The sequence below is a fragment of the Bombina bombina genome, chromosome 9 (assembly GCF_027579735.1).
Source record: "Bombina bombina isolate aBomBom1 chromosome 9, aBomBom1.pri, whole genome shotgun sequence".
NCBI classification, from domain to species: Eukaryota; Metazoa; Chordata; class Amphibia; order Anura; family Bombinatoridae; genus Bombina; species Bombina bombina.
Window position 1 is genome coordinate 116526510 of NC_069507.1, and position 27531 is coordinate 116554040.

Below are 27531 nucleotides of genomic sequence, written 5' to 3' on the forward strand. Positions count from 1 at the left end.
GGGTACATAGGTAGTTTATGGGTGTTAGTGTACTTTAGGGTACAGTAGTTAAGAGCTTTATGAACCGGCGTTAGCCAGAAAGCTCTTAACTCCTGCTTTTTTCAGGCGGCTGGAATCTTGTCGTTAGAGCTCTAACGCTCACTGCAGAAACGACTCTAAATACCGGCGTTAGAAAGATCCCATTGAAAAGATAGGCTACGCAAATGGCGTAGGGGGATCTGCGGTATGGAAAAGTCGCGGCTGTAAAGTGAGCGTTAGACCCTTTAATCACTGACTCCAAATACCAGCGGGCGGCCAAAACCAGCGTTAGGAGCCTCTAACGCTGGTTTTGACGGCTACCGCCGAACTCTAAATCTAGGCCTCAGACAGCAAATCAATAAAGAAAATAAATGATTAGTTCATTAAAATTAATTTCCTGGAACGTTGGCGGTATAACATCCCCAATTAAGCGTAAAAATGTTCTTAAGGAAATCAGAAAACATAAGCCAGATATTATATTCCTCCAGGAATTACATCTAAAAAAAGCAGAGTTAGAAAAATTGAAAACAAACTGGATAGCCGAGATAATTGCAACGCCATGTGAGAAGCGTAAGAGAGGAGTAGCGTTAATGCTTGGAAGGGGGTTGTCATATTCAATTATAAAACAGGAATTAGATCTAGGCGGGAGATACATATTGTTACAGTTGAAATTAGACGATAAGATTTGGACCTTATGTAATATTTATGCACCAAATAACTGGGATTCTAAGTTTTGGGAGAAACTGAAAAAGGTCCTATCTCCATATATTGGTCAGAATTTGATCGTAGCCGGAGACTTTAATAATACTCTCTGCCCAGACCTAGATAGATACAAAGTTCGCCGGAGAGCAGCTAATTATAGGGAAGCTAAGCAGTTGCAGAGCTTCACTGGTATACTAAAACTAAGGGATGTGTGGCGTATCCAACATCCTGACGCTCGTGAATTTACCTGCGAATCAGGCGGGCACAAAAATTTCTCCCGAATAGACATGTTTCTAGTAGATGAGCAGATCATGAAATTTAACACTGAATCGCAGATCTCGGAAATAGTGCTGTCAGACCATGCGATTATTGGATTTAGGATAGTGCTGAGTGCTCCCTCCAAAAAAACAGCAAGTACTTTTCGTTTTCCTCACTATATGATCAACAATATACAATTTGAAAATTGGCTAAAACAAAAATGGAGGGAATACTACACACAAAATCAGGAGTATGCAAATAAGATTGAGGTGCTATGGGAAGCGGGCAAAGCGGTCATACGTGGTGAGGTGAAATCATATATGGTTAAAAGAAATAGGAGAAATAAGGCGAGAGAAGTCCAGCTGTCAAACTAACTCAGAAATAAATACGCTAATTATCTTAGATCACCTAACCAGGACACCTGGGACAAGTATAAAGAAGCTAGAGTGGAAAGGGAATGTTTTCTAAAAAAGAATGGAATACAGGAAGAGTTAAAAAACAGAGCTAATCTCCAGGGTTTTCAGGGTATATCTGCTAAGCATTTGGCCAGATTAGTCAAATTTAGGAAGAAATCAAATCAAATTCTTGCTATTAGAGCAGGAGAGAAGCTAGCTACCAATGCAGATGAGATCAGGAAAATATTTTTTGACTATTACAGCAGACTTTATGCAAAGGAGGAAGTGGACATAATACAGAAAGAGCAATTCTGGCTGGGATTGGATATCCCTCAAATTTCACAGGAGGCGTTACAAAAAATAAATGCTCCTATTACTGAGTCGGAAATACTAGACGTTATAAAAAGGTCAAAATCTGGTAAAGCTCCAGGACCAGACGGTCTTTCGGCAGAATTTTATAAAATAATGGCAGTTGAGATATCTCCCACTCTATCTAGTCTATATAACCAGTTTTATGTCCAGAAAGACATGAAGTCAATCTATTTTTCTGACTCAGTTGTAACCTTAATTCATAAAAAAGCAAAGGATCCAACTAATGTCGCATCATATCGCCCGATTTCGCTCCTAAATCAGGATTACAAAATCTTAATGTCCCTTATTGCAAATAGATTGAAGAATTCTATTACAGACATCATACACCCTGACCAGGCAGGCTTTATCCCAGGAAGAAACTCAGTTCGCAACATGCGTAGAGTCCTTACAACTGTGGATTACCTCTATCGGATCGGCCAGGACGCCGGGAACAAACATCAAGGGGCAGACATAGCATTAGTCACTGTGGATGCTGAAAAGGCTTTTGACTCAATTATATGGGACCATCTATTAAGTGCATTGAGAAAGTTCGGTTTCTCCGGCGCCCTGGTCGATCTGATCGGGTTGGTCTACAACAAACCTAGATCCCAATTGCTCATCAATGGCGAGCTATCACAGAACATCACCCTAGGTAAAGGTACACGTCAGGGATGCCCCCTATCACCACTACTTTTTGACATCGCACTTGAACCATTAGCTATTTATCTTAGAAAGCACCTCTCGCCAGTCCTAATAGGGAAACAGAAAGTATCCATATCACTATATGCTGACGACCTACTAATATTCCTCCAAGATACCAGACAGAGTATACCCCGCTTTATGGAAATAATAAGAATATTTAGCTCATTTTCTGGGTACAAAATTAATATTAACAAATCAGAAATTCTGTGGATCAGGAAAGACAAAAACAGTTATCCAGACAAGTTTAAAGAAGTACAAAGTATTAATTACTTAGGCATTAAGATCAGTAAGAATCCCGCACAATGGTATCAGCTTAACTATAAAGAGATATTTCAAAATCTAAACCATGATCTAGCAAAATGGAACTTATATTATCTATCTATTTCAGCCCGCATAAATGTTATAAAATCAATCATATTCCCAAAATTCTTGTTTTTGCTACAGAATCTACCCTTGTTATTGCAGAAAAAGGATATTGACAGATATAATAAGGCATGTGCCTTCTTTATCTGGGGGAAAAGGAGGCCACGCATTGCATTTTATAAGCTAGCGCAGGAGAAGCAGTTTGGGGGCTTTGCATGTCCTAATATAAAGTATTATAATATGGTCTCGTTGGTCAAATTTGCCATAGACTGGCTCAGTAAAGCAGATTACGTTACCTATTACAATCTAGAAACAGAATTAATTAAGCCATTCAACCTGCAGGCTATTTTACACTATCCCCACAAACAATTACCAAGCAATGTTAGCAGACTAACAACCATTGTGAATATAATGTCGGCGTGGCAGAAATATTGTAAATTATTAGGTATAGAATATCAAATCTCTAGCCAGCTCCCGATCTGTGGTAACCCAGCATTTTCACCAGGCTATAGCAATGAGTTATTTTATGTATGGGAAAGTAAAGGGCTGATACGGTTATCACAACTGAAAGAATCACAAAGAGGCCCAATTAGATCGTTTGCAAGCGTGGCAAGTGAGTATAATCTGCCATCTAAACACTTTTACGCATATTTGCAGGTTCGTCACCTCATAAATGACTATGAAAAAAGGTTTGGTGAGAATTGGGCACAGACAAACATTGAGCCAGGTATTACATTATACAAAGCGGGCATCCGCTCAATATCAGTCTGGTATCAGTTCATTATGGTACAGGAAGGAGAATCACATATTAACCAGATCAAACAAAAAATGGTAAAGTACTTCCCACAACTCCAGGATAAAGATATAACAGATAGTGTAAGGAGAATAACAGAAGCAACAGACAGAATCAATTTAAGAGAGTCTCAATATAAGGTCATAAACAATTTCTACCTAACCCCAGCCAGAATTGCTAAATGGTCTCAACTTCATACGGTCTGCCCTAAATGTTATAGAGCAAACGCGGACATAGCGCATTATTTCTGGAGCTGCCCAAAGAGCAGACAATTTTGGAGCAAAATCCAATATTGGATAAATAGAAATATAAACGACACGATAGAATTGGATATAAAGCATGTTTTTTTTCTGTATCCAGGACATAATATAGGAGCCAGATTATTTATAAATACAGCGATCTTGATTGCAAGAAATGAAATATGCAAAAAGTGGAAGCATAGAAACTCTCCGTCTTTAAATGAATTCGTAAATCATATGAGAAGCCAGATTATGATAGAGACAATAGTACTGGATAAAGGGGCAGAAAACCCGGTCACTATATTTTTTAAGAAGTGGAAAAAGTACATCTTCGGATTATCTACTGCAGTTCAGTATCACATCTTATCCAGATTTCAAAACTCTATACCCTTTCTAGAACTAGTGGTAGATGGCTCATTACCCTCAAATTGGATACGTAGGTAGTAAAATAGGGAAAAGGAAGAAAACAAAAAGAGAAAAGGGATTTTTTTTTTTTTTTTTCTCGCTCCCCCCCTGCACCCTCCCTGGGCAGTGTCGTTAATATCCTCAGATTCCAGATTCCTGGTAGTTGTTTCCGTTGTTCGATTTAATTTATTATGGGAGGGCTAGGTTTAGCCTCCCTGGGGGAAAGTAAGCTAAATAAGTTAGATATAGAACAGGAAACCCTAAGAATCTGGTCAAGGAATAGTTCAATTCATTTGATGTGTATGTGTGTGTAAACAGAAGTTTCCTTATAGAAGGTTTAAGTAGGAAAAGGAAAAAGGTAGTGGAGGGAGAAGCTACGATATTTCGGCAAATTTAATCTGTTACATGTGGAAAGAAGTGTAAAGGGTACACAAATTGGAAATGTCTTGTTGTATATAGTATTTAAGATGTGATTTCATACTGATTGTAAAAGAGACAGACATATGTGGATTTTCTTTCTGGAATGTAATGGTTTTTTTTCTTTGGCTTCACCCTCAATAAAAAGAATTATTAAAAAAAAAAAAATATATGTTAACCCCTAAACCGCCGCTTCCGGACCACGCCGCAACTGTAATAAATATGTTAATCCCTAAACCGCTGCTCCAGGACACTGCCGCCACCTACATAATACCTATTAACCCCTATCCTGCCCACCTACACCGCCACCACCTATAATAAATTCATTAACCCCTATCCTGCCCCCCTACACCGCCGCCACTATAATAAAATTATTAACCCCTAAACCTAAGTCTAACCCTAAGCCTAACACCCCCCTAACTTAATAAGAATAATATTTATTTAGATTTATTTAATTAATATTTAAGTCAGGGGGGTGTTAGGGTTAGACTTAGGTTTAGGGGTTAATAATTTTATTATAGTGGCTGCGGTGTAGGGGGGGCAGGATAGGGGTTAATAAATTTATTATAGGTGGCGGCGGTGTAGGGGGGGCAGGATAGGGGTTAATAGGTATTATGTAGGTGGCGGCGGGGTCCTGGAGCGGCGGTTTAGGGATTAACTTATTTATTATAGTCTTCAATCTTCATCCATCCGGAGCGGAGCCTTCTTCAAACGAGCCGACGCAGAGCCATCCTCTTCCAACGACGCCTACCCGATGAATGGATATTCCTTTAAGTGACGTGATCCAAGATGGCGTCCCTCGAATTCCGATTGGCTGATAGGGTTCTATCAGCCAATCGGAATAAAGGTAGGAAAAATCTGATTGGCTGATGCAATCAGCCAATCAGATTGAGCTCGGATTCTATTGGCTGATCGGAACAGCCAATAGAATGCAAGCTCAATCTGATTGGCTGATTGGATCAGCCAATCAGATTGAACTTGAATCTGATTGGCTGATTGCATCAGCCAATCAGATTTTCCTACCTTAATTCCGATTGGCTGATAGAATCCTATCAGCCAATCGGAATTCAAGGGACGCCATCTTGGATGATGTCACTTAAAGGAATATCCATTCATCGGGTAGGCGTTGTTGGAAGAGGATGGCTCCGTGTCGGCTCGTTTGAAGAAGGCTCCGCTCCGGATGGATGAAGATTGAAGACGCCGCATGGATGAAGACTTCTATCGGATGGAAGACCTCTTCAGCGCCCCTTGGATGATGACTTCGGCCACTGCGGATGTCCTCTTCTGTTCGGTGGTCGGCTGACTGAAGACGACTCAAGGTAGGGAGATCTTCAGGGGGTTATGTTATTTTTTTTAAGGGGGGTTTGGGTGGGTTAGAGTAGGGGTATGTGGGTGGTGGGTTTTAATGTGGGGGCGGGGTTGTATTTTTTTTAAATGCAAAAGAGCTGAATACTTTGGGGCATGCCCCACAAAAGGCCCTTTTAAGGGCTGGTAAGGTAATAGAGCTGTTAACTTTTGTAATTTAGAATAGGGTAGGGCATTTTTTTATTTTGGGGGCTTTGTTATTTTATTAGGGGGCTTAGATTAGGTGTAATTAGATTAAAAATCTTGTAATTTTTTTTTAGTTAGTTTATTTAATTGTATTTAATTGTAGGTATTTGTAGTTAATTAATGTAATTTATTTAATGATAGTGTAGTGTTAGGTTTAATTGTAACTTAGGTTAGGATTTTTATTTTTTTTATTTTTTTTTAAATAGTAATTTTTATTGAGGCAGTCAAAATTACAAACAACTTATGTATAACAATCGAAATCATATCCTTACAACATCATCACATGAATACATAGTCTTTTGTTCTGGGGGTGTATCCTCACCTCCATTATCTGTATCACCTCGTTTTTACAGAGGCCGTTATTCAAGAGCTTTTTATTTTAACTTTACCAAAACTTTAACTTAATCATAGTAGCAGTATGTTTGAAGTGGCCTTCGATTTAGCGGGTCAGCCCGCCAGTATGTCTCAATATTCAAGCACCATAGACTTCATCAGGTCACAGGAAGTGTGGGTTCCCGTGGCTCGGTAGGAGATATGTGAGATGTGAGAGAGCCCGTGTGTTTTTTCCATCTGAGGGCCCTCCCCTTTCCCATGTCTGGTTTCCCTCCGAGGGGATTCTAGGGGGACCTTTTGGAGGTTCATTGGGGTTCTATATAAATCTAGGGATTGGGGAAGGGAAAGATCAGTCGGTTAAGTTGACCCTACTTAGTCAGGGGTCAATTAGTCTATTTGGGTTTACAAGTCCAGTAAGAATCCCATGGTTCCCATATTAAGCAGAAGTCCGTCAGTTGTCTGCGTTCCCTGTATACATAATTCTCCATGTTTTGAATGTGGTTAACACAGTCAATTACTCCTTGCCATCTGGGGGGTTGGAGTTTCTTCCAATTCCTGGCTATTTGTAGTTTGGTGGAGATGAGGATGTTTATGAGTAAGTTACGTTTGTGCCTGGGGATCGAATCTACTCCTAAGTGAAGTATAGCGAGTGCAGGGGGGAGTGTGTCTACCAGGCCCAAATCCCTGCACAATGCCCCTGCCTTATCCCACAAGCCCACAAGCTTCAGACAGGCCCACCAAATGTGGAGTGGGGTGCCTTTTTCTCCGCATTCCCTCCAACACATGGGGGAATGGTCAGGGTACAGTTTTTGGAGTTTGGTGGGGACCAGATGCCATCTCGTGATAATTTTGAAGTGTAACTCATAGAGAGTAACACAGTGAGTAGCTTTTTTAGTATGGCTGATTGCCATGTCCCACATTTCTAGGGGATGTACTTGTTGTAGTTCACTTTCCGAGGTTTCCATATGTATTGATTTAGATGGAATATCATCTTCAATCAAACATTTGTAGTGTGCGGAAAGAGGTTTATAGAGTTGGAGGTTTGCTTTCCAACGTGATTCTCATGGGGAGAGATCGCGGAGGTGATCCTCTAAAAAGCCCCAGGATTTCATTAGAGACCGGAGTCGCATTAGGTCAAATTGGAACCTTGGGGTCAGTGAAGGCAAAGTTAGCATTGCGGAATGAGATCTTAGATTTTTATTTTCGTAAAAATCTTGCAGGGTATTGATGCCCGTGTTAGGCCACGAAGTAATGTGGGCCTCAGGTAGTCCCCAGAGGAGCCCTCTCATGGAGTGTATCGGTGAAGGATGGGGGGCAATAAGTCTGCTATGTCTGAGTTTCAGCCATCTATCATGGCACCCTTTTACAATGCCATTGGAGATGGTAATTTTAGACTGCCAGTGTGGGGGTAACCAGAGGAGGTCTTCTAGGTCCACAAAAGCTGGAAGTGAAGCTTGTTCCAGCTCTTTCCATCTGGTTACAGGGAGACCTTTGCCCCATGCGGAAGCATGGGTAATCATTGCGGCTTCGTGGTACTTCCTTACGTTCGGCAGGCCCACGCCGCCCCTATTGATGGGAGCCTGGAGTATGTGGGCCGCCACCCGAGGCCTCTTATAGTGCCAGGTGTAAGTGTTAAAAAGGGTCTGTAGCTTTCGTAGCAGAGATATGGGGACGGGGATCGGAATACAATGGAAAAGGTAAGTGAGCTTGGGTAGCACCATCATTTTGACGGCTGCCACTCTACCCAGCCAAGAAATCTCGTTGAATCTCTTGGAGGTAAGATCCAATGCAGTCTCTTTTACAAGATGCTCATAGTTTTCTCTGATGGTTATGGTCTTAGAATGGGAGAGGAACACTCCCAAATGCCGCACACCTCTAGAGGACCATTTGAAAGAGTAGAGAAGTTGGATTTTAGCTTTGTCCTCTGCAGGGATGTGTATAGAATAGACCTCCGTTTTACCAACATTGATTTTATAGTATGAGAGTTCGCCGAATCGTCGTAATAGTTTGAACAATGGGGGGAGGGAATCTAGGGGGTCTGCAAGGAAGACTGTGAGATCGTCTGCAAACAAGGCTAGCTTCTGAATAGTGTCATGAATTTGGAGGCCTTGGATCTCATGGCTTCTCCTGATAGCTACCCCCAAGGGCTCGATAGCTAGGACAAATAAGAGCGGGGACAGAGGGCACCCCTGTCTCGTCCCATTTGTTATTCTTATGGTGGGAGAGCAAAATCCCAGACCTCTCACCACGGCTGTGGGAGAGGAGTATAGAGCCTTGACAGCATTGACGTAGCTGTCAGGTATGCCAAAGGCTGTGAGTGTGCGGAACAGGTATTCCCACCTCACCCTGTCGAAGGCCTTCTCAGCATCCAACGACAGGGTGAGTACGGGGAGGCCCAGGTCAGCTGCCTCTGTGAAGATATTCAATAGGCGGTGAGTATTATCCGAGCCTTGTCTATTAAGAACAAATCCCACCTGGTCTAGGTGAACGAGGGTCTGTAGATGGGTACTCAGTCTGTTAGCAAGGATTTTGGCATAAATTTTGGCATCCACGTTGATAAGGGAAATAGGCCGGTAACTCGGGCATAGGGTGGGATCTTTGCCTTCTTTGGGAATTGTAATAATACTGGCTTCAAGGAATTCTGGTAAAAATTTGCCTGTCTGTGCCACACTTGTAAAAAATCGGAGCAGTATCGGAGAGAGTACAGGGCTCTGGGCCTGGTAGAAGGTGACTATGAATCCATCTGGGCCTGGGGCCTTATGAGGAGATAGATTGGTTATGGCGGCCTTGACTTCCTCTATTGTGAATTGGTTCATCAATGAGGATTTAGCGTCCTCTGTTAGTGTGGGTAAGTCTAGGCTGTCTAGGAACTCACGGATGTTTTCCTCGCTGGCACTACCCGTCGATTCTGAGGTTGTGATATTATACAGGGAAGAGTAGTACTTTTCAAAAGCCACCCCTATTTCTTTGGGCGAGTAGATTGGGCCCTTCTGTGTGTTGATGGAGGCTATCCTACTCTGCTGTGTGCGTTTTCATAATTTGTTTGCCAACAGCCTATCTGCCCTATTGCCCTTGTAGTAATATAGCTGTTTGAGCTTATGTAGATTGTCTTGTACTCTAAGTGTTTCCTTTTTGGCTATTTCCTCCCTGATTAAACTGATCTGGTGGGCTATGTGGGTGTCGGGGCATGCTTTATTAGTGGTCTCCATTTTCCGGAGATCTCCATACAATTTAGCAAGTGGATGGCCATTGAGTTTGCGGTGGTGGGCTGATTTTTTGATAAAGTATCCCCTAAGATAAGCTTTGAGGGCTGCCCAGATCATAGTCAGGTCCGTGGTGTCATTGTCATTATGTGTTAGGAAGTCAGTTATCGTCTGAACTAATGCTGGGAGTTCCTCCTCCGCTAGGAGCTGTACAGGAAGCCTCCAAGGAGGTCTGGTGGTCAAGGTCGGCAGTGCAATAAAATCTATGTATACCATGTCGTGATCCGACCATGTGCATGGTTGGATGGTAGGGTTCTTACATTTGTCTAGGGACCATGGGTCGCACAGGAGATAGTCAATTCTTGAATAGGAATTGTGGGCTTTGGAATAGTGTGTGAAATCTTTTTCGGTGGGCGCTAAACAGCGCCATGTGTCATAGAGGTCGAATTGGTACATAAGTTTGCGGAACGCATTAGAGGTGGAAGAGATGTTTCTGTCTGTGTGTGTGGTTAGGGTAGATTGCTTATCTTTTTGAGGGTCCCATACCATGTTGAAGTCTCCGCCAATAAGTAGGTGTCCTCATTTGAGTTTCTCTACCTTTAATAGGAGAGCACGGACAAACGGTATTTGTTTCACATTGGGGGTGTAGATAGAAACCAGGGTATATGGAATTTCATTTAGTTTACACACTAATATAAGGAATCTACCTTCTGGGTCTCTCTCAATGTGTTCCGGGGAGAATACCAAGTCCTTACTTATCAAAATTGCCACCCCTCTTGATTTCCTGTCTCTTTTGGATGCAATTTCGCATGTAGGATAATTCTGAGATTGTTTGATTACGTGGGAATCACCGGTCCAATGCGTCTCTTGTAAGAAGAGTATGTGGACCTTGTGTGTATACATATAGTTATGTAAGAGTTTCCTCTTTGTGGGTGAATTAAGACCTTGGGCATTTAATGTGGCTATGCGGATAGGTGCCATGTAGGCGGTTTTTGTGGATCGCCAAGGGAATACGGATTGGGAAAACGTGTAACCGGACGGCAGGGGATTCCCCCTGTCAGTCAGATAGGGCTATTGACGAAGTCTATGGTGCTATTGTAGTTTAAGAGATTCAGGGCCCTAAGGGGCTAGGCTGAGAAAAAAGTGTCAGGTAGTCACTTTCACAATGAGTGTCTCCACTGGTATAACAGCCAGGGAGGCACAACTAAATTTGTGGGGCGGAGTCGGGCAGAGCCAGGTCATGCCCCCCGCCAGTCATAAGAGAAACATTAACAGTATTGGTATTTAAACAATGGCATAACTAATAACATAAACAGTACAGTAAACTTGGAACAAGGCTGAACTTTAAGTCAGAGAGAGACTGAAAGCTGTCAATGGGCTAAGAGAAGGTGGGATGCACCAGGCGGACATATGTTATAGATACCGTACTCGCCAGCAGACAGTAAGGGAGGAAACAGCATCCAGTGTTATTCCTAGGTCAAAGGGAATGGCCCGTCGAGACGGTTAGGTGTAGTCGGGTACTAGTGGGTGAGTCCGTAGTGGGTCTGGGCTGACGTGGCTTTAGTAGGTTAGGTTAAAGTGTCGGGGCTAGGATGGAAGATAGTCTGTAGTCGTGGGCAATGTCGGTATGGCCCGAGGATTTTGGTGAATAGTCGAGCTAGGGTCGGAGGAAGTCTCTCTCTAGTCTCTCTTTAGGTATATCCCCTGTTAAAAGGATGAATGGAGGGACGTCAGGTCATAAGTATGTAGAGTCTCTCAACTACACCCTTTTTCTAAGACATAGCTAAGTTGATACAATCCTAGTCATAACATATAATAACTAATAAGACGTTAAACTTCACTCCAAATCCTGGAAAAGAAAAAGGGGTTAAATGCTAACGAGAGTGCATCAATTACAGTTAACATCTGCTCTACTAAATGTAAAGACATAGAGTCCCTTGGAAATCAGTTTTAACAGTTCAATATGGCTCACCCGTCTTCTTCATTTTTCTTACATCACCTTCAAGAAAGTGTGCGGGGTCAACCCACATATGTCTCTAGCTAATCAGTGGTTGGTCGACTGTACTGTGTTCTATATTCAATGATCTGCAAGCAGGTTTTCTATGTATCCTCAGATATGGATACCCCTCTTGTTTCAAGAGATCTTTTTGAAGTTGAGGAGGGTCGTTGTGGGAGAGGTCTCCATACTGGTGCTGAGGCTCTGAGGCCGCTTCCTTTGTTTGTGTCCGTGGATCTATCTTCTGGGTCCTCTGGAAGTAGGCCCCATTTCTGCAGTAGCTCTCGTGCTTGTTGCGGTGAGGAGGCTATGAACTGATGACTGTCTTTTGTAATGAATAGCCTCACCGGGAAACCCCATCTATACTTTAGACCCTTCTCCCTTAGTAGTTTAGTGAACGGTTGGTAGTGTCTACGCAGCTGTAATGTGTGGGGAGAGAGGTCTGGGAAAATCTGGAGCTCCGCAAATTTGCCTGGCAGGGACTTCTCCCTGGCTAGGGCTCTGAGGATCTTCTCTCGAAATGTGTAATAGTGTAACTTGGCTATGACATCTCTGGGTTTTCCTTCATCTGCGGATCTAGGCCGGAGTGCTCTGTGCGCTCTATCAATGAGGGTCTCACTTGATTGTTCTGATCCTAGAATTTCTTTAAATAGATCTTGCAGGTAGTCTTCTAGATCCTGTGGGCTCACCGACTCTGGGATCCCTTTGATCCTTATGTTGGTTAGGATTTATTTTACAGGTAAATTTGTATTTCTTTTAGCTAGGTAGTTATTAAATTGTTAATAACTATTTAATAACTATTCTACCTAGTTAAAATAAATACAAAGTTACCTGTAAAATAAATATAAATCCTAAAATAGCTACAATGTAATTATTAATTACATTATAGCTATCTTAGGGTTAATTTTACAGGTATTTATTTTTAAATAGGAATAATTTATTTAATGATAGTGTAGTGTTAGGTGTCATTGTAACTTAGGTTAGTTTTTATTTTACAGGTAAATTTGACTTTATTTTATCTAGGTAGCTATTAAATAGTTAATAACTATTTAATAGCTATTCTACCTAGTTAAAATAAATTTAAATTTGCCTGTAAAATAAAAATAAATCCTAAAATAGCTACAATATAATTATTTATTACATTGTAGCTATATTAGGGTTTATTTTATAGGTAAGTATTTAGTTTTAACTAGGAAGAATTTAATTAATAATAGTAAATTTATTTAGATTTATTTAATTAATATTTAAGTTAGGGGGGTGATAGGGTTAGGGCTAGACTTAGGTTTAGAGGTTAATAATTTTATTATAGATTACGGCGGTATAGGGGGGCAGGATAGGGGTTGATAAATTTATTATAGGTGGCGACGGTGTAGGGGGGGCAGATTAGGGGTTAATAAGTTTAATATAGGTTGCGGCGAGGTCTGGGAGCGGCGGTTTAGGGGTTAAACAATTTATTTAGTCTCAGCGGGGATCCGCAGGATAGGGGTTAATAAATTTATTATAGGTGACGGTGGTATGGGGGGCAGGATAGGGGTTAATAGGTATTATGTAGGTGGCGGCGGGGTCTGGGAGCGGCAGTTTAGGGGTTAAAACATTTATTATAGTTGCGGCGGGGTCTAGGATCGGCGCTTTAGGGGTTAATAACTTTATTTAGTTGCAGGGGGCTTCGGGGGCGCCGGTATAGGGGGTTGAACAGTGTAGTTTAGTGTGGGTAATTAGTGACAGCTTTTCACTAAAGCTGTAAAAAAGCCGAAGAGCAGCGAGATCGGATGAGTGATAACTATCAAAGTCCGCTGCTCATCGCCCCATACTTGGTGCGCGGCTTTTTGACAGCTTTTTTGATAACTTTGGCAAATGTGAGGCGAGCTTAGGCGAGCATATTGGGCCGGCGAAGGCTGGTAAGTAGACACATTGATAACTAGAGGCCACTGTCTGCTTTCTTCATCTTTGTAGATGACATCATGAATTCTCTGCAGGCTAAGAATTATTCCTGAGCGAGCAATCAGCAAGCTGTTTAAATGGTGAAAACAACCCCAGATGTGTTACAGTGTTTGGAACTGGTAATTTATAAGACTTGTCTGCTAAATATTAGTTGTGTATAAAGCCAGATCTGCTTTTAGTTTGATAGAGTGAAGGAGAATATCTATTTAGCAAATTGGTTATTCTCCCAGTATTCTGTACTTTTCAGGGCTTTTCTGTGCTTAAGATTAAAGGTCTATTCTGTGAACAAAGTGTATCTCCTCACGATCTTTTCATGTAATTGCTTTATATTGCAGTGGATTACACACTATGACTTTCCTATAACAGCCTGCCTGTAAATATACACCCTGCCTTACATGGGATAATGGTGGATGCAGTAGTGAGTCGTGACGTAGTTAAACTTCTTTGATGAAAGCTTTAGTAATGGCGCTCTGGCTGACTCTGCACAGTAAGCTGACCTCCGCAAAGCTGACCTCCGCGATTAATTATAATTATACTCTTCAGAGGTATTTATGCTTGATTCCTGCTGCCTACTGTGTATGACTGAATACTGTAGGGTTACTTCTTTTGTTCCTTAGCTCTGCTCTGGCTGATAAGGGTGCGGCACACGTTTTCTTCAGAGCCCTGGGGTGACCACTGAAATCACACACACATGCAACTGAGTGTTTTCACAAGAGTCCCCCTTTATTGATGAACACACAAAGAATTTATAGTGATGTATACGTCATACATGAGGTCACAGGAAATATATAAAAAACGTAGTTAACTTCACATCTGCATAAGGGGCCCACAGGAAATAAGAATGTTGTTATAGCACATAACAGAATATGCCCATATAACCATTTGTAGAGAGGATCATATATTGGAACCATATGTTACAACTTATACAAAAAGAAACTTGTGGAATGCTGCTTTATAAACATTTGATACAAGATTTAAAGTTACCCTCAATATGCTTAATATGTGAGATTCAAATTACCCATCTAACATAATATATATTATACATATATATATATATATACACACATATATATATATATATATATATATATATATATATATATATATATATATATATATATATATATATATACATAATACATATACACATATATACACATATATATATATATATACCCATCATTCCCCTCTTTGATCACATCGTGATCACATAACCTGTAATGTTCCTACAATATAAACTATCTGGGTCTACCTCTAATTAAATTTTGCAGTTGAACTTTTTCTGCATCTTGTATCATACCTGATATTTTCTTTCGTAAAGTACAAGACATGTAACAGTTAAACAATGTTAATAATAGTAAACAAAATACAATAATGAGCAGAGGATAAAAAGCAAATTTAACCATTTTTGTCCCAGTGGGGGACCATCCTGTCAAAAAATCATACCAATGATGGCTTAAATCTTGTTGTATTTTTGATGAAACAGTTAATAATTTGTTTTTAACAAAATGGGTTTGTATTTCCCCATGAGAGATAGCTTTAGCATGTCCTTCTAAGTGAGTGAACATTTCTTTTTGACCTTCCATTAATTGAAGGATGGTAGAAACAGGTAACTGATAAGAAGAAATAGGTAGGGCATGGGGTGCAAAGAAAGTATGTTCGTGAAAAGTAAGTACAGGGTGCAGAAAGTAACTATTATCATCCCAAGTCAAAAAGCTAACATTAAACACACAGCCAGAAAATGGTAGCTGACTGACAATAATAGGAATGTCAACTGGCACACTTGTAGACATACACACAGTTTGAGGGGCTGTCTCTAGCATGACAGAAAAACTCTCTGCATATATCTGCCACGTACAAGAATTAATCTCAGATGCTAATAAACAGGGTTCAAAGATTGGGGAGGCATGTCTACAAGCTAAACCATGATCAGTTCTATCACAATGCTCAAGGGATGTGGTGGTGTTTTCAGCAGGGATTATATATTTACCAATAAATGTAGGTTTCCACCACGTCCAATTAGAATGTAAGAGATTAAAAACTGGATGAGGTAAAGCAAAAAATTTACAAGCTAATTTAACAACATCAGGTGTGTAGGCAGTAATTGATACTAGACAATAGTGTTTTGAAACATAACCATTATGTTCCCATTCAACGCACTTTACACTAGAAGTGTCAATATTCAACCATACATTATGCTTGGGGTTATCTAATTCTAACAAGGTGTGTAGTTTATCACTCTTAGGGAACATAAGAATGTTTTCTAAATCTAAATGTTGTTGACTCATATATACATAACGTAAACCACAAAGGCTCCAACTACTACTATCAGAGACTAAATTCTCTACGGCCATTGTGATGTTATTCAAATATTTATACATACTAGATTCAAGTTGTAAACCCTTTCATTGAGGTTCATATATAGTAGGAGCCCATTGACCTGTCAAATGTAATGCTGACCCAATATCTGCACCAGCAGTTGATATTTTGTTACGTATAATTTCACTATCAATACCATTAAGAACACCTAAAGTTACACCAGTTCCTCCAAAAAGTATCATACCACTCACGTCGTCTGCGTGACGGGCGACATAAGGAGACATCTGGGGTAGAAATATTCAGGGAAATGTGTACCATATGGGAGAATGTTGTAGTATTTACACAAGTGTGGGGAAGGGGTATTGTGTGTAACTGTGTAATACTGGGTGTTGTGTGTGGATTACAAAAGTGTATAAAACCACCATGCACACTTTCTGAGGAACTACCCTTTCTAAACCGTGTACTCATAAATACAAGGTATGTATTCTGAGGCCATGTAATCACTGTAGTTTGATTTCCACCATCCTGTAGTGTTGTTATGTTAGGCATTGTTAGATTGTTACGATAAAGAAAAGATAGAAAATATTGTATGTTACCGAATATTTTTGTATCTTGTTCATGTGTACTTGAACGTGAATTAATTCTCAAACTAAATTTATTTGGCATTCCCATAAAACGGGGGGGAAGATCTCACAAGAGGTAGCTTGTATAGTTGATATAAGACGTAACTTGCATGCTACATTGTTGTATATCATTGTGTGGGGTTAATGTTAATATATTTGAAATGTTATTGTAACATAGATTTTTTGATGCAGATTCCAAAATAAATACTTCACATTTTTCTTCAATATTACACCATTTTGGATCCCTACCTTCTAGCTTCTAGGTTTATGCTATAATTATGTATAGCATCACCATACCAAGCAAACAAATTATAACATTTGACAGTTACACGGGGTGTCCTATGTAATGGTGCAAACCTTTTTGGTCTTACTAAAAGATTAGAGTTATTATTTGTTTTAAATAGTTCACAAATAGGTGTAAAGTGTTCAGCATCTTCAGGTGAGTAATAACATGCCGTTATTAATACTATTGGGATATACACAAAGATCAATATCCCCATTAGGAAAAGGAAGATCTTGCAGGAATGTCTTGGATCCATGATTGAGATCGTCATCCTGGTCTTTGTGAGGAGTGATCGATACCTTATCACCCACTTCTCCATTGTGAGGGGTGAACGATAGCTTGTCACCCGCTTCTCCTCTCTTTGGACAGAGTTTCACTCGTGAAGCGTGTATCCAGATGTCCTTGTCGTCAGTCAGTACGGCAGTCCTGGTTACAGCGATCACAGTGACTGGCTTGCTGAACGGGAAACCTCCTTTCTTTGCTTTATTCAGCTGGCGAATGCAGACCAGATCTCCAGGCTTGAAAGGATGGGTTGGTTCCTGTGAGGGAAGAGGTAAACGGGAAGACACATCACCATAGATGCCATTCAATTTATCAATCAATTGTTTTACATATTGTTCCTTAATACAATCTAAATCACCATTTTTAATGATAAGTGGGCCTTTTACCCATGGAGTCGGGAATGGTCTACCCATTAGGACCTCAAATGGAGACAACCTGGTTGTCCTATTTGGGGTCATTCTGATTTCTGCTAAAATCGCAGGTAAATAGTTTTGCCATTTAACCCATGTACCTGCTGTTGCCTTTAAAAGTTTTTCCTTGATATTGCGATTCATTCTTTCTACAATCCCTGAGCTTTGAGGATGGTAGGGAATGTGAAAGTTCCAATTAATCTGTAACCATTCTACTAACTCATGTGTGATTTTACTAATGAACGCTGGACCGTTATCAGAATTAATCTGAAGCGGACAACCAAATCTGGGAATTATTTCAGTGGCTAAAATTTTAGCGACTGTTTTTGCATCTTCCCTCTGGGTAACAAAAGCTTCTGGCCACTTAGAAAATTGGTCAACTATTACAAGCAGATATAATTGTTTAGTGCCAGTTTTTGGAATATGTGTAAAATCAATTTGTAGATGTGTGAATGGGGCTGTAGGTGGGGGTAAGTGGTCATGCTGGGCTTTATTGGGGATGGTTGCATTTGTCTGTAAGCAATATACACATCTATTAATATATGCCTTGCAATGATCACCTATACCTCTAATGTAGAAAGATTGCTTCAACAAGTTAGTTGTTGGTTTTATACCTAGGTGTCCAACACCATGGGCTTGTGCTATAAAGAGTGGTGCACTGCTTTCCGGTATGCCCACCTTCCCCTCTTTAGAAAACAAACCATTCTCATCTAAAGTTACCCCTTAGTAGTCCAGAAAGATATGTCACTAGGAGTGGCATGTCCCTGGAGTTCAAGAAGCATATGGTCTGTAGGACATGAAGGTGGGGCTAAAACAGCATACATACGGATGGTGGATCTGGGTGTATGAGAAACATAAGCAGCCTCTTTAGCAATTTTATCTGCAAGTGCATTACCCAAGGATATAGGGTCAGACTTGTATGTATGTGCACGGCAATGTATGATCGCTATGTCCTTTGGGAGTTGTATGGCCTCTAAAAGGTCATTAATCAGGTCTGTATGAGAGATGGTCTTGCCATCTGCTGAAACAAAACCACGTTGTTTCCATATCATACCAAAATCGTGCACAACCCCAAAAGCATAGCGAGAGTCAGTGTAAATGTTAGCAGATTTATTTTCAAACAATTTACATGCTTTTGTAAGTGCTATTAATTCTGCAGCTTGTGCAGAAGGATAAGGAATGGGGCCTGCATCTAGAACAATGTCTGGTAGTTGCACAACGGCATAGCCTGTCTTATAAATACCATCACTAGGTCGGGAACAAGAACCATCAGCAAACACATTATCAGCATGGTCAAAAGGTTTATCCATCAAGTCAGGTCTTGGTGTGGTAATGTGGTGTATTACCTCTATACAATCATGATCTGTTGGAAAGTCTGGTGATCCTGTAAGTAAGGCACTAAGTATTTGAGTTGGCCCTGAGGATACACTACTATATTTAATAGTCAGATTTGTATTATTCAGTAATATACATTCATAACCAGAAAGTCTTTGAGAAGTCATGTGTTGGGTAGTGACATTTTTTACAAGATGTAAAACTTGGTGACTAGTGTGTAGTACTATTGGATGGCCTAATGTGATTGTTTCAACCATCTCTACAGCCATGGCGCAAGCCGCCAATGCTCGGAGACACACCGGCATCCCTTGTACCGTTATTGGAACTACTTTGGAAAAGAAAGCTATATATATTGCTATATATATTGCTATATATATTGCCTCCACCATGCTCTTGGGCACAGACAGCAGCCATGGTTTTACAATTGTCCCTCGCATACAAGTGAAATGGTTTACAATAATCAGGTAGTCCTAAAGCAGGGGCACTAATAATGCTAGTCTTCAGAGCTATGTAGGATTTAGTCATGTCTGTGGTCCATTGTATATGTTCAGGGCTATCCCCTTTTGTGGCTTGCCTTAGAATGGAATCATGATGGGAGCACTCAGGAATCCATTGTCTGCAATAATTAATCATAGCTAGAAAGGTGAGCATGTCCTTTCTAGTAACTGGCTTTGGGATCTGTTGAATCGCTTGGATTCGTTTGGGACTAATGGACCAGTGGCCTTGGGAAAGCACAAAACCAAGGTAATCCACTTTTGTCACTCCTACTTGTAGCTTATGTTTTGCTATTTTATGACCTTCAGCAGCAAGGTGTTTTAACAGACTTATTGTATCTACTGTATTAGCCTCCTGGTTAGGACTACACAACAGTAGGTCATCGACGTACTGAAGGAGGACGGAACCTTGGCTGGGAGTCCATGATCGCAAGATACGTTGGAGCACCAGCAAGTAGACCACAGGTGAGGCCACATAGCCTTGAGGGAGGTGTGTCCAGGTAAGCTGACGCCCATCATAATAAAAAGCCATAAGTAGCTGTGTCTCAGGGTCTAATCGGACTGAAAAAAATGCGTTAGCTAAATCAATGACTGTAAATATACAGGCATCATGTGGAATGGCTGTGAGTAAGGTTGTAACATCTGGGACTATTGGGGCAATTGGGATTACTATTTCATTAATTGCCCTTAGGTCTTGTACTAACCTATATTCATTGACTTTCTTTGGGATCGGATTTATGGGGGTATTATAGGGAGAAACTACTGGACGGAGGATTCCTTGTTTAAGGAATTCCTCTATCATGGGTCTTATCCCTTCTTTCTTTTCTCTAGACAATGGATATTGTTTAATAAACACTGGAGTAGTATTAGGTTTTAATCTGGCTTTATATGGGGTACACTGAACTAAACCAACATCAAGTTTTGAAGATGCCCATACAGAGGATGGGACATCTGTCAATATGTCATTAAAAAAACACAGGTTAGTGGACCCTAGACTCACGTCTAACCCACCCTGTCTAGTGACAGCTACTTTCAAACCAAGGGGACCCATAAGATCACGACCCAAAAGGTTAAGGGGACACCCAGTTATAATACGAAATGGGTGCAAAAGTTGTTGGCCAGTACAAGGTACCCTAACTTCAAGTGGCGGTGTGATGCGAGTCTGAGTCAGGACTCCATTAATCCCTAGAGAAGGTTCAGATTTTCCAGTAATGCCATCATACATATCTGAGAATAAGGCAGAGCATGTAGCTCCTGTGTCTACTAGAAATGGTAGGGGTTCTCCCTCTACTTCTAGGACTAAGTATGGTTGCTCATGATAACTTGTTTACACCACTGGAAAAATTGGAGTGCTACCTTCTAGGCACCCCTATGGCCATTGTATGTTGTGTTTGGATGCCTCCATGGGTGCAGGGGCTATGTAAGGCTGTCTGTTATACTGTCGGGGATTGTAAGGGGGGCCAGAATTATTAGGGGGTTTTGGGCATTCATTTTTCCAATGTCCCTGTTCCCCACAGTTAAAACAATGTGTTCTGTTTGAAGTATAATTCCCTCTAGCTCTTCCTCTAGCTCTCCCTCTACCTCTCACATACATTCTATTACTCCCTGTATTATCCCTTTCCCTGGCCTGGAATGGATCACAATGTTGTAAACTCTGCTTTTGATAAAAAGCAGCGTTTTTTCCCTCTAATTTCCTGATGTCAAAACAACCTGCCCCTTCTTTTTCATGAATTCTTTTCAAGAATTCTGCTGGAGTCAACTCTGGCCAATCAGAGACAAGTTGTTTCACCAACAAAGAAAGCTGAGGTTGCATATTACTAATGCAAGTCTGGACCTTCAGAGAGCCCATTGCATCTCCTGATTCCCTTCCAGCCTCTTCCTTCCAGCATTTATAAAAACGCTTAACAAATTCTACTACTGTTTCCTTTCTATTCTGTTTGCACGCTAGTGCAATTGACATACTTTGTTTATCCTTCCATATTCTATGCATTTCTATACTTAATTCTGTCCACATTTCATCAAGTCCCTCACGTGTGTTTAGGGCATAGTTAATTGTTGGATCTCGACTCAATTTACTAATACTCTTTACATTACCCCACTCCCAACCTGATTCAGGGTCATAGTCTAGAAGTGCATCAATAATAATTCTTATATCTGTCTGTGCCATGTTTTGTCCTTGTAACATTCTTTTTAAATACATAATACAAGCTGATCGATGTTAACAGGGGTTTGGGGCTCCCTTGGTAATTTCCCTTAATTCACCCGGGGACAAAGATTTAATAATTAATTGGTCTCCCACAGTAAGAAATGGCATACTAGCTTCTGGTACAGCTGCCTCCTCCTCCTCCTCTACTTCTTCATTCCCTCTTTTATATTGTGGGGTTATTGTAGGGGGGTAGGAAGGTGTTACTGGTTCAACCTTAATCGGGGGTTTGGGCATAATTGGGGGTTTAGTGACCTGGTATCGGGGAGTTACAGAAGGTCCTGGCAAGGTCCATTCCTGGGGTACCTGAGCAGAGGCAATAGCAATAGTCTCTAGATCTATGTCACTAGGGGATGGGAGGCTAGGATATAGTCTGTCATATGATGGCAAAGGTAGGTGAGGGGCATTATATGGCGCAGGGGGGGGGGTGAATATGCTTTCTGTCTTTGCTTCTCACTTTTACCCTTCTTTTTATTCCCATCTATATCAATATATTGCCAGTATGGAGCAACAGTCAGCCAATTTTCCCCACCCTTTTTTCATATAATCCATATTCCATCTTGGATCATCTTTATACCATGGAAATGCCTCTTCATCACCTAGACACAACCCTTTTACCACATTCATATGAAATGTATCATTATCCCCCTCTCTGGGGAATGGATCAGAGCTTCTCATAGCTTCTGTCCATTCTGCCATATTCTGAACCCAAGGAATAATATACATAAACCCATCGGGCGACACCCTTCCCACATAATCTTTACATTTTTCTCCTGGTCTAGGTGATGGAAATTGTTTAGACTGGGATTTGCCCATTCTCAACTCCTAACTTATCTTTAAAAACTTTTACAACAAAATACAATACAACACAAAAAAAAAAAAATAATAAAAATAAAAAATACAATACCTTTACCTTTAAGAGCAATTAATTATTGAATCTTTTTGCAAAAACCACATTAACTAGAATGGTTGTACTCTGTTACCAGTTATTGTGCTTAATGCTTAAGTTTACAACAAGAGAAAGAAAAAAAAATATCACTATGCTGATCCTTTCAGTAGTTTCTGGCATTAATTATCTCTAGGTCAAAGGTCACCCTTCACCAGAAAAAAATGTAGCGTTTAGAAACAGCAATACATATTAGCAACAGTTTACTTTCTTAATACTTTATACAATAAGCTGTATTTTACTTCCTTAACACTTTATACAAATAAACAGTATTTTGCCATACAGCATATTTAAAAGCAAGCAGCATAAGAATTCATATAAACAATGCAGTATTTATCTTATAACTTTAAAGCAATGTTAGCCATACAGCAATATTTCAAAAGCAAGCAGCAAGAAAATGTGTGGTTTAACCCTTCAGCCAGACTTAATATAATCTGATTTCTACCAAAGAAATCTATTATTCCCCTTTTTATTTAGCCTACCAAAGACTTAATTATTATTAATTAATTTAACCTGATTTCTACCAAAGAAATCTATTATTCCTCTTTTTAGACAATAGAATCTACCAAAGATTCACATATATATTCCCAACTATTCCTATGTAAAATGAAACTTAAGGGGTCTCGTGGTAAGAGAAAAAAGGTCAGAATAAAAAGGACTCTTTGTTCAGCTCACCTTCCGAGAGTTCCCTGTTTCATCCCACGTGTCTGACACCAGTTGTAGGGTTACTTCTTTTGTTCCTTAGCTCTGCTCTGGCTGATAAGGGTGTGGCACACGTTTTCTTCAGGGCCCTGGGGTGACCACTGAAATCACACACACATGCAACTGAGTGTTTTCACAAGAGTCCCCCTTTATTGAAGAACACACAAAGAATTTATAGTGATGTATACATCATACATGAGGTCACAGGAAATATATAAAAAACGTAGTTAACTTCACATCTGCATAAGGGGCCCACAGGAAATAAGAATGTTGTTATAGCACATAACAGAATATGCCCATATAACCATTTGTAGAGAGGATCATATATTGGAACCATATGTTACAACTTATACAAAAAGAAACTTGTGGAATGCTGCTTTATAAACATTTGATACAAGATTTAAAGTTACCCTCAATATGCTTAATATGTGAGATTCAAATTACCCATCTAACATAATATATATTATATATATATATATATATATATATATATATATATATATATATATATATATATATATATATATACACACATACATATATATATATACATATATATATATATATATATATATACATATACACATATATACACATATATATATATATATATATATATATATACCCATCAAATACAAATTGCCAACCTTATTTAGTTAAGAGGGGTAGTCGTGCGTAGCGTGTAGCAACTTATTTTCTATGACACTCACACACAGATGTCCGTGGATCTTGGCAGCTATGGTGATCCAACCGTTAATGCCTTATTTGTAATGGTAGTTCTCTCCACTATGGATTGGCGCCAATTTCCTATGCGATACAGCGGTGGAGTTCCGATGGCAGTGAGCGAGCCTGTTAGCTCCGACATCACTTTCCTCTTTTACTCACTGTATAGGCGTCTTGACCACTATCCCAGCTTATCAATCATCTCTTGCTACCCTTATAGATAGACAAGCAACACTGTGTTAAGGGTTATTAAAAGCTATTTATTTCTATCATTGTGCCTTATAATACTGAGCATTAACTTTTTGCGGCCATCAGCTTCCTTGGTCGGCTCGGCCCCCTTTCCAATTTACTTTTATCATCAAATTTGCTTTGTTCTCTTGGTATTCTTTGTTGAAAGCTAAACATATAGCGCTGCGGAATCTGTTGGCGCTCTACAAATAACCGATAATAATAAAAAAATAATATGTAGGCTTATATGCTAATTTCTAATCCCTTGAAGGCTGCTTCTTCTCTCAGGGCATTTGGTTAGTTTTTCACAGCTAGACATGTGCACTAGTTCATGTGTGCAATATGGATAACATTGTGCTCACTCCCTACTTATGAGCGAGCACTGATTGGCTAAAATGCATGTTTGTCAAAACAACAGAGATAAAGGGGGCAGTCTGCAGAGGATTAGATACAAGGTAATCATATAGGTAAAAAGTATATTAATAGAACCGTGTTGGTTATGCAAAACTGAGGAATGTGTAATAAAGGGATTATCTATCATTTTAAACAATAAAAATTCTCAAGCAGACTGTCCCTTTAACATCCAGAATGAAAATCACCAGCTCAGCCTTGTTTGCTTACCACATCTTGAACAAACACACAAGCCCTTCAAAACTGTAGTTTCTTTTGTATAAAACAACCATACACTGTCTGCACATAAATTCCTATATAAGGAAAACAGTATCTCCGAAGGGGGTGCAAGATTTTACATGTCAATAACTGTCCGTACTAAACCTTTTACATTTGAAGCAAATTTAAAATGAAAATCATTGTTCTTAGTAAGTTTATTGCATAGATAAAAATAGAGCAAAAACAAAAAGTATAATTACCTTAGAATAGGCTATGATCAAGGAGAAAAATGTCTGAGTTGCTGTAATTTTAATGGGAAAATACCTGTAATAAACCTTTTTGAACTTTTTTTAGTGGCACTGTCACAGTGTTATAATATTAGAAAAGTTGAAACATATTATACATTTTCTGTTAAAGGGACAGTCTAGGCCAAAATAAACTTTCATGATTCAGATAGAGCATGTATTTTTAAACAATTTTCCAATTTACTTTTATCACCAATTTTGCTTTGTTCTCTTGATATTCTTAGTTGAAAGCTTAGCCTAGGAGGTTCATATGCTTATTTCTTAGACCTTGAAGCCCACCTCTTTCAGATTGCATTTTAACAGTTTTTCACCACTAGAGGGTGGTAGTTCACATATTTCATATAGATAACACTGTGCTCGTGCACGAAAAGTTATCTGGGAGCAGGCACTGATTGGCTAGACTGCAAATCTGTCAAAAGAGCTGAAAAAGGGGCAGTTTGCAGAGGCTTAGATACAAGATAATCACAGAGGTTAAAAGTATATTATTATAACTGTGTTGGTTATGCAAAACTTGGAAATGGGTAATAAAGGGATTATCTATCTTTTAAAACAATAAAAATTCTGGTGTAGACTGTCCCTTTAAAGGAACATGATACTCAAATGTTGAAGTACTTTAAACTGCTGCAGCATAGCTGTAAAAGGCTGAATAGAAAATATCACCTGAACATCTTTATGTAAAAAAAGAAGACATTTTACACCCCACTGTAAAGAGACTTTAAAGAGACTCAAGACAAAGTTAAACTACCATGATTCAGATAGAGCATATCATTTTAAACAACAATTTATTTCCATTAACAAAATGTGCACAATCTTTTTATATTTAAACTATTTGAGTCACCAGCTCACACTGAGCATGTGCAAGAATTCACAGAATATACGTATATACTTATATGCATTTGTGACTGACTGATTGCTGTCACATCATACAGGGGGAGCGGAAACAGACATAACTTTGACATTTGTCAGAAAAAAATCTGCTACTCATTTGAAGTTCAGACTGGGGCCCTGATGTTCGAAATTGATCCGCTGCTATGTTGAGCAAGCTTGTCAGAATATTACAAGCTCCCGACATAGCTGCATCACTGAGAGGCGTTTACTATACACGCCATTGGTCAGTGATGCTGGCTTAACAATCCCTGGAATATTATTGCTATCTGCCTAATGGCTACTCCAAATACCCCTAAACCAAAGTACCCCACGTTCGCACACTAACACTAAACTAATAAACATCTAAACCGCCACAAACCCACCGCAAGTCACAAACTATTAACCCCCTATGCCGCCATGAACCCATTGCACATTCTATCTATTAACCCCCTATGCTGCCATAAAACCACTGCAAGTTCTATCTTTTAACCCCCTATACCCCCATGAACCCACCACAAGTTCTATCTATTAACCCCCTATGCTACCATGAACCCACCACAAGTTCTAACTATTAAACCCGCTATGAACCCAAATGCAAACTAGCCTAACATCTAACCACCCCTCTAAACTAAACCCCATCATTAAAAAAAAAAATTTTTAAATCTAACTTAAAATCCACCAAAAACAAACTGAAAATACCGAAATTAAATCTAACCCTACTCTAACACCTAAAACCTGCTGGAAGCACGTAACCGCAATATTTAGCGTTACCCTAACTTCCGATTGGCTGATTTGAAATTAGTCAATCTCTATAATCCTTTTCTATTGGATGTTTTGAATTAAAATTTTAAAAAGTTCTTGCTATTGGCTGATTGAAATCAGCCAATAGGAATTGACTGATTTGAAATCAGCCAATCGGAAGTAAGTGGTACCCCTATATATTGGGGTTTCGCGCTTCTTGGTTTCAATGTATGGAGGAGATCACATTAAGACGAGGGCTCCCTGAAGAGAGCCGAAGAAAAGAAGAAGCAAAGATGGGCCCCGGCACCTAGAGCCATGGATGAAGATGGCCCCGAGACAGATCAGGTAGAGCCGGAGTCCCCAACAACTGTGAGAAACACTTGTGGGGCTAGTAAGGGTTTTTTTTTTGTAAGAATAAAATTTGTCATTTTTAAATTTATTTTGTAGCCTAGGTTGTCAACATTAGATTTGTTTATTTTGGGGGCTGGGGTCGTTACTTTAATGTAGGGGGGGGTTGTAACTTTTTTATTTTTTAAAGCAAAAGAGCTTTGATTACTTTAGGGCAATGCTCTACAAAAGGCCCTTTTAAGGGCTATTGTAATTTATATTAGAGTTAGGGTTTAGGATTTTTATTTGGGAGGTTTTATTTTATGGGGCATGTAGTTTAGTGTTAGGTATAATTTTTTTTATTTTGGTTAATGTATTTTTTATTTTCTGTAACTTAGATTTTTTTAAATTGTTTGTAACTTAGGGCTCGCTTCCATTGAGTCGTTAAAAATGGAGCCGTAAGCTAA